The sequence below is a fragment of the Ostrea edulis genome, chromosome 3 (genome assembly GCF_947568905.1).
Source record: "Ostrea edulis chromosome 3, xbOstEdul1.1, whole genome shotgun sequence".
NCBI classification, from domain to species: domain Eukaryota; kingdom Metazoa; phylum Mollusca; class Bivalvia; order Ostreida; family Ostreidae; genus Ostrea; species Ostrea edulis.
In genome coordinates, this window is record NC_079166.1 from 65,800,415 (window position 1) to 65,808,831 (window position 8,417).

Here is an 8,417-nt window from a genome sequence, read left to right on the forward strand (position 1 = left end):
TTGTCGTTATAACCAAAAGAAAAGCCTATCAAACTGATACATCCATCCCCATTATCTCAAGTTTACGTGTCGTCATTGTAATGTGGGTCCTCGAATGGTACATGTAGTATTCAGAGCCAAAGTATCTTGTTTAGGAATGACATGAAAGGAAGATACAGTGGAAGATGTCGATCATCTTTCAAGACCATAGACGGAATTGCTATAACTCTGCTAAGTTCCTTATTAACTTTTCTCCTAACTGGTTTTCTGCCTTCGATCAATCTTTGGTATTTCATGATCTCAGCTATAACCAAACCTGGTGAATTTTGAATTCGTTGACAAGTTTCGCTGAATAAACTCTCTTCATCACCGTCTCCTGATTCCAAACTGGAATCTGGAGATATGTTTACTGTTTGGTGCTTAATCTTTGAGATTTTCAACCCTTGTATATTAAATCTACTAGATTCGTTTGTGCGGTATCTATTTTCTATTGGGGGTCTATTTTCTATTGGGGGTTTATTCTTTACGGACAGTCTATTTCCGTTTATTACAACAGGATTGAATGATAAGGATGGCTTGATAGGACGATGTTCTCTTTCCGCCATTTTACAAAATACAAATGATTCTGTCTCTCTAATTTTTGCGGGAATGGAGTTTTATCAATTCCATCAAATATATCTAAATAAATCCCAGTTTCATCTTCTCCCAATATGTCATGAACCTGGGCCCATAATTCGCTGAATTCATGAAAACCCCTCAATAATGTACAAATCTTTTAATTTTTGTAAATTACATTAATTTAAAAACCTCGGACTTCAGGTATCTTCGTTTAACCATTAATTAAGAGAGGTGCTATCAATTCTAAATCTTCTGATCTCTACGTGCAAACATTGTTTGGGAATGATTTCGTCGTTCGCCAGGCGATGATATTTCATAATCCCCTGCTTGACCAGCTCCAGTAAAATGCTAGGACACATATCACCAGTGATGTACAATTTGTCCACCATTCCCCTTCTTAAATCAGCCATTCTATAAAAATAATAAATGGTATAATATAGTGTATTTGAAGCTTTATTTTGTTCTAGTTTTCATGATTATTTACAACTGTCTGATGAGAGCACCATAATTAACGTTCCCTTCCATGCTGGCGAGGTCTGATATTGTCTGGTACCTTCATTAACGTTTTCTTCGTGTCATTATCATTGTCTATATTCGAGTCGGGGTCGTCAATACCGGGTAATGAATCGTCGTCATCATCGTCATCCGATTCATCCGAAATAACGCGTATTCCTCCGAGTAAGATCACTCTCACGCGATTGTTCTCATGAACAAAATGGATATCAATCTCGTCTGTTTCAACCTGAAAATATCTAAAGGTTTTTCCTTTTCGCCACCCAACTATTCAATTATCTTTATCAGGCATTTCCAGATTTACTAATTCGACTGGAACTTCTTCATACTGGTGTCCCATCTGTAAGAAATAATGTCATCATGAGTGAAATATTCAGATGGAATTTACATTTTTCACTTAAGGTTTCTTTCACTTTGACATTCTCTTACCTATATACATGTATACATGTACTAAAAAATATGGCTATAGACGCCATAAATTCTGCTAGCTTCTCTTTTTCGTTTAATTTTGAATTTTGTGGTATGGAAATGGGCTGCTTCCAATGCAACCAGGGCGAAGGGATTAGGGTATCGTGATTACCGAAGCCTCGGCCTACTGGTGCTACAGCATCTATTTCTATTTCTTGATCTATGGGGTCTTGTTTAGGGGATTTCTCATCTGCAATTTGAAACTCTCGTCTCTCAACATTTGATTCGTAACAATCGTCCGTCTCGTCACTGTCTAATGTAGTTTTCGTTTGTTCTTGATCCATGATCTTCTCTTCACGTAATCGTCTCTGTAATTCGGCCAATGGTATATCTTCCTCGCCCTCGGAATCCTTTCTTTCTTTTTGTTTATGGCATATTTCACGTACAAGTGGTTCAAGAATTTCTTTTTCCTCTTACGATTCCTCGTCTGTTTGTGGCACGTAATTTGTTTTTTCTCATTGATCGTTCTGATTCATTGCTGCTATGGGTTGGCCATTGCGCCAGGTCAGCAAGTTTCAATTGCAGGGCATGACACTTGGTAGTTGTTCCTGTCAATTGATCTTTCACATCAAAACTGACTGATCCTGTCTGTTTTATAATTATGTAGTAAAGTAGCCATTTCTTGTTCAGTTTTTTCTCTTTTATTGTTTTTAAGTAAACTGGATCTCCTACCTGTAATTGAACGTCTTCACTTTTCTTGTCGTTTTGTTCTGTTTCCTTTTTAGAAATTTTAATATTCCTATCAGCTAAGTACTACATCGTGATTGGACAGCAGGTAATATGGTGAGAATTCGGATGATTCGTTTGGGTGAAATCTTATTGCGACTAAAGTTTGGTTTAAGTAAATGTCCCATGTTTGAACATCGCTCACCATTTTCTTAGACATCGTGAAGAGTGCGATGAAACCTTTCCGTTTCCTTGTGGGCTGTAAGATGACGTTGTAATATGATTTATGTTGAACTCTCTTAGAGTCTTATTTACAACATTGTTGACATTTTTTGTCCCTTTTTCTGTTAAAATTTGCAACAAAATCCATACCTAGGATATATTTATTCTAGAATAAGATGGACAATGTTGTCCACGGACTTATCAGGAACTGGAAATGCTTCTGGCCAACCAGAATAAATGTCATTGGATGAAATAATATACTTGTTTCCAGATAGAGGAGCTGAATATGGGTCTGATAAATCTAGTTCTACCTTAACAAATGGAAATGGAAATATGTCTGTTTATGCAGGGGTGGTTAAGTTTTTTTTACTACTCCGATTTTGACAGACTACACATCCTTTCACGTATGCATGCAATCTTTCTTTCTTTTGTGAACTTGTTTCTAATTTTCTGATCTGAACATCATTCTTTTGAGCCTCCTGTATGTCAATCTCTTTGAGAAGATCAATGAAGGGTTTAATTGACTGTTTGTTTGACCTGACAACTAGCTAATTTCTTTGGTGAAATCAAAAAAGCGCTCGAGTTAAGAACATTTACTTCAAAGAAATTCCCCTTGCAATCTGGCTCATTGTCATTCGATTCTTCCTTCGGTTCATTATCTTTGACACAGAAGGGAGTCTAGAGAGAAGATTAGCACAACAGTTGTATCTACCTTATATACATTCAACCTTACAGTTATATCCTGCTATGCTCTGAACCCAAAGTTGTATCTTCTTATTTTGCATTGGAGAGTCCAAAATGTACTTAAGAGGTTTGTGATCAGTTCATGTCACAAACTCTACATTGTGCAGATAACAGTCACGTTTGTGAAGAGCATTGTGGATAGCGAAATCTTTCTCTATCGTAGGCCATTTCCGCTGGTTTTTGCACAACTTGTGTGTTGGATAATAGATGGGTTTTTTCTTCTCCTTCATCAGTTTGCTGGGTGAGACAAGCACCGACACGCTCATCACTAGCGTCTGTATAAAAGACGTAGGTTGTGTTTAAATTGGGGTATGTCAGCAAAGGAAGCACTGTGAGACTATCTTTCGGGTAGTCAAAAGCGTTTTGGCATATCTCTGACCACTTACATTTCACGCATTTTCTGGTTAAGTCGAAAAGAGGTTCTGCTATTTGCGAAAAGTTGGGAGTAAAACGTCTGTAGTAACTACACAAACCAATAAAACCTCTAATTTCTCTAACAGAAGTTGGTGCTGGTAAATGTCGAACTGCATCTACTTTCTTGGGATCCGGTTTAACTTCTCCATTACTGATAAATCCAAAATATTACGTTTGTTCTTGAAAGAAACTATATTTCTTGAGTCTCAATTTCAGATCGTGTTTCCTGAAATGATCGTATATAAGTTGTATATGTTAGACAAGCACCGACACGCCCATCTGTTATCCAGGTGTTCTTCTACTGTCTCAGAAAATATAAAAATGTCATCCAGGTAGGTTATCCAAAAGTCTTCCTGACCGTGAAGAACTCTATTCATTAGTTCTTGAAAGACCACTGGGCATTACTCAGGCCAAAAGGCATTCTCTTTAACTGAAACAGACCTTTGTGATAGGTGAACACCGTCTTTTCGTCACCTTTTTCGTCTAACTGAACTTGCCAATATTCGCTTTTAAGATCTAAAACGGTAAAATACTTTGGTATCGTCTATAAGGGGCAATAGGAAAGAAACTGGTTTGATAGTCGTGTTCAAAGTCTGAAAGTCTACACACATACTGTCTGATCCATCTTGATTTTTGGCCACTACTTAAGGAAATGACCAAGGGGATTGAAATCTTTCAATAATTTTGGCATCTAGCATTTCTTTTACTGCTTTATCTATAATTTGTCTTTTATTCAAGGGAACTCTATAGGGTCTATTTTTGAAAGGATCGTAGCACCCAGACATTTTAACGGTACTGGTAAGACCTTAGTCACTGTCCTTTTTCGCAAAGAGGTCTTGATTTTTATGACCAAGTCTCTTTTTGAAGTCTCAAATTTCTTTTGTACGTTGATCTTTTCGTCTCTGCTTGTGTCGTCCTAGTTCTTGCAGATCTCCGAAGTGTCTAATGTGGTCACCCGTCCCACAATGTGACCTCGGGGAATCTTCCAGTGTCTGTTTGATTGATTTACTATGATAATCGGAATATGTCTAGACTTTCACGGCGTAAACTGAGTATTTATTATATATGCCAGGGTCATCCATAAGAAATTTGTTATTTCTGCTGTGGACTTCCACAAAATCCACTTGTTCAGCAGGGAAATCATTGTTCACCTTCCCTCTGCACACTGTCAAAGTGTTGGGTTTTACGATCAATTTCTTGGAGGTTCTTACAATGGTGGGTATATGTATATTCTCTCTGAATTCCGTACAAGTTTATCTATCTATATACATATATTAGGCCAAGGTCGAACACTGTGTCTCGTCATCTCGTCATTCAATTATCCTGTTTCTGTTGAGTCCGTCTGTCACGTAAAAGTTTTGTGGCATATCAAGTCCACTGATTCTAAAGGTCAATTCTACTGAATCTAATGAGGTTACTGAGTTTCTATTTGCAGCTTTGCAGAAAAGGACATCTTTCCTACTTATTCGGAGGCGAAAGGGGAGACTATCAAACATTTTCTCACTAATCAAGGATACCGCAGCTTCGGTATCTACCGGTATTAAAGTCTTGAAACGCTTTTTTCCTATCTTTAAATTCAAGAACTAGGATTATTTGTAAAATTTATTCCATAGTTAGGTCTATCCTCACGTTCTCCTAACGGCTTCTTATAGGAGGATTGTCCTCGTCTTCCTGATTAGATCTACTCCGGATGTTTTGCTCGGTTTCATTTGATGGCTTAGTGGTACCTAAGCTTCGTAAAGATAGTCTCTTTTTTAAGTTTTGTTCCTTCATTGCTATCTCTATTTTTAAGTATTTTTTCTAAGTCTTTCCAGCTCGGAACACTTTCGCTTGTCTCTGTTTCATTTAAATATCTCTTAATGAAATCTCCTACTGACCCTTTGCAAGCCATCTACGCAAGAGTGGGAATTTCCTGATTTTCTTTTCCCGGTATGAGAACATTGACCCATTGCTTAATTCATCAATTCCCCGGGGTTCCCTTCAAACGGTGTTACTACTGATGATAGAGTAATTGATAATGCGGTAGAAAACAAATCCCCGCCATCGTCACCCTGACACCCAGCAGTACTCCTTGCTTGTCGTAAGAGGCGACTAACTGGGACGGTCCTTCGGATGAGACCGCAAAAACCTAGGTCCCGTGTCAAAGCAGGTGTGGCACGATAAAGACCCCTCCCTGCTCAAATGCCGTAAGCGCCGAGCACAGGCCTAAAAATCACAGCCCTTCACCGGTAATGGTAAAATATTCTCGCGAGGGACTTTAAACAGTATAAAACTAAACCGAGCTAGAGTGAATGTGTACTTAGGTTTCCCTATTAAAACTTAGTTGTTTATTAGGGCCCTTGTTAAAGTCTGGGAACTTGACTCTGACTGTTGGGTACCACCCACCCCCCCTCCCCCTCCCCCCATTTGTTTATCTTGTCTTAAAGCAGATTGCCCAAATCTCTGTTAATTCATCTAATGCATTATTTCAATCCTCTCTGTTAATTCATCATATGCATTATCTAAATCCTCTCTGTTAATTCATCTAATGCATTATTTCAATCCTCTCTGTGAATTCATCTAATGCATTATTTAAATCCTCTCTGTTAATTCATCTCATGCATTATTTCAATCCTCTCTGTGAATTCATCTAATGCATTATTTCAATCCTCTCTGTGAATTCATCTAATGCATTATTTCAATCCTCTCTGTGAATTCATCTAATGCATTATTTAAATCCTCTCTGTGAATTCATCTAATGCATTATTTAAATCCTCTCTGTGAATTCATCTAATGCATTATTTAAATCCTCTCTGTGAATTCATCTAATGCATTATTTAAATCCTCTCTGTGAATTCATCTAATGCATTATTTAAATCCTTTTTGTTAATTCATCTAATGCATTATTTAAATCCTCTCTGTTACCTACCTAAATTATCGCCTTCGTCTCCTTGTCTTTAATCCTTGTCTTCAATTCTTTCCTTTATCCTGGTCACGGCATCAAAAATAAACCACTTGTAATCCTTTTACTTGAGTTTATTTGGAAGACTAACAAAGTCTGAAACTGCGGTTGTGTTCTAACAATATTTTATATCCAGAGTTTTATACCAACAAGAACTTCATAGCAACAATTCCAGGTTCGTATTTAGCACAAAATGTGAAAAGCTAAATATTCTCTCTCTCAACAAAATCACAATCGTAATCCAAATTTAATCCTATGATAATCTCTCGGTGTGTATCTCTGAATCTCAAAAGCTGACAATGACTAATACAATCGTATACCGTATATATTAAATGGTGGCGTGATCTGCCAGTTTCAGTGACACATTTGCGTCGTAATTTATGCGGCTGATTCAGTGATCGTATTTAGTAACAAAACTGTCAAAATCGTCAGCCCTATACGGGTGATGCAGGTACTAGCATGTATCATCTGTTGTTTGCGTGGTATCGCCAGGAGGTTTACTCATAAAAGGTCATATAAAACATGGTGACCTTTATGTAATTTGCTCCCAATACATGCAAAAATTTACGGCATACTATAAAACCTGGCCTGGCCCCATTGGCCTGGCCTGGCCTCAAAGTTGGCCTGGCCCCAATTTTGGCCTCTAATTATGCTCCATCCCAAATTTTGGCCTGGCCTCAAATTTGGCCTCTAAAAAAATTTTTGGCCTCAACCAAAAAAAAAAATTTTTTTTATTAAAAATTTTGATTGAATTCATTGATTTATTATTGGTTTTAGTTTTACAAAGTCATAGCACATAAATGATATGTTTCTGTTCTTTTGTAACTGTGCACTTTAAAATAATCATGAACTACTACCTATCTGATTGATTTTATCGAATATCTATTGATCAGTTTATTGATCATTTTTTTTTCCCCTTCCTAACATATGTACTAGTACACACCAAAAACGTATACGGAAGTAATGAAATGATTGGCTTCTTGATTTTTCCCAATTATGATTGATTTCATTGTTTTATTATTGGTTTTGATTTTTCAAAATTGTTGTACATAAATGATATGTTTGTGTTGTTTTGTAAATATGACATTGAAAACTCTCATTTTACTAATGATCCACTTCACTTATTGATAATGAATTTAAAAAACAAATTCACACTAGTTTAATGATGAATCATCACACTTCACACACTGCAATGTAGTGTACCGCCTTAGTCACTCTCATTGATAAGAACAATGAGTTTGATATCTAGGAATAAAAATACTACCATAAATCATACAGATTGAAACTACAACTTTTGATGAATTAAGGATGTTCATATCTGTTTAAACTATTTGAACTAAACATGTAACACTAGTACTGTAGTGGGATATCAGATCATTTACAACATTCATTTAACACAGAGTTCTACAGCACCAGTCTAAAAACATTTAGAACAAAATTAAAGCTACTCTTTGTGAATTTGTAGATGCATTAACTTTTTTTCTCCCTTATAAGACAATATTATGAGCATTACATGTATCTGATATTTGCTTAATATAGCTGCTGCAGTAATTAGATAGAGGTACAAACGATTTTTTGGGATTAACTAATGCAGGCTTTGATATGAAATAAGAAGAGGGCCGGTGGACAGATTCAATATAATAATTGTAATTAGTTCTGTTTTACTGTTGCTTTATCACAAAACCAGAAAAAAAATCACAATTTTGAAAATTCAGACAGACAATTTTGTATACCTTATTGTGTCGCCTGCGTTACGCAGTGGCGACATATAGGGATCACTATCCGTCGTCTTGCGTCGTCCTGCGTCGTCGTCTGGCGTCGTCGTCGTCACAAAAAATTTCTGTCACAGTTT

The 8,417-nt window shown here is 36.7% G+C and overlaps 1 long non-coding RNA gene across 1 annotated transcript; it reads right to left on the bottom strand.

Moving 5' to 3' along the window:
* Positions 1–1,034: 1,034 nt before the first annotated feature.
* Positions 1,035–7,429, bottom strand: LOC130052733 (uncharacterized). Its single transcript, XR_008801115.1, has 2 exons — positions 6,533–7,429; positions 1,035–1,450 (listed from the first exon to the last, which is right to left on the bottom strand). It is a non-coding gene; the product is annotated as an uncharacterized LOC130052733 (long non-coding RNA).
* Positions 7,430–8,417: the final 988 nt, after the last annotated feature.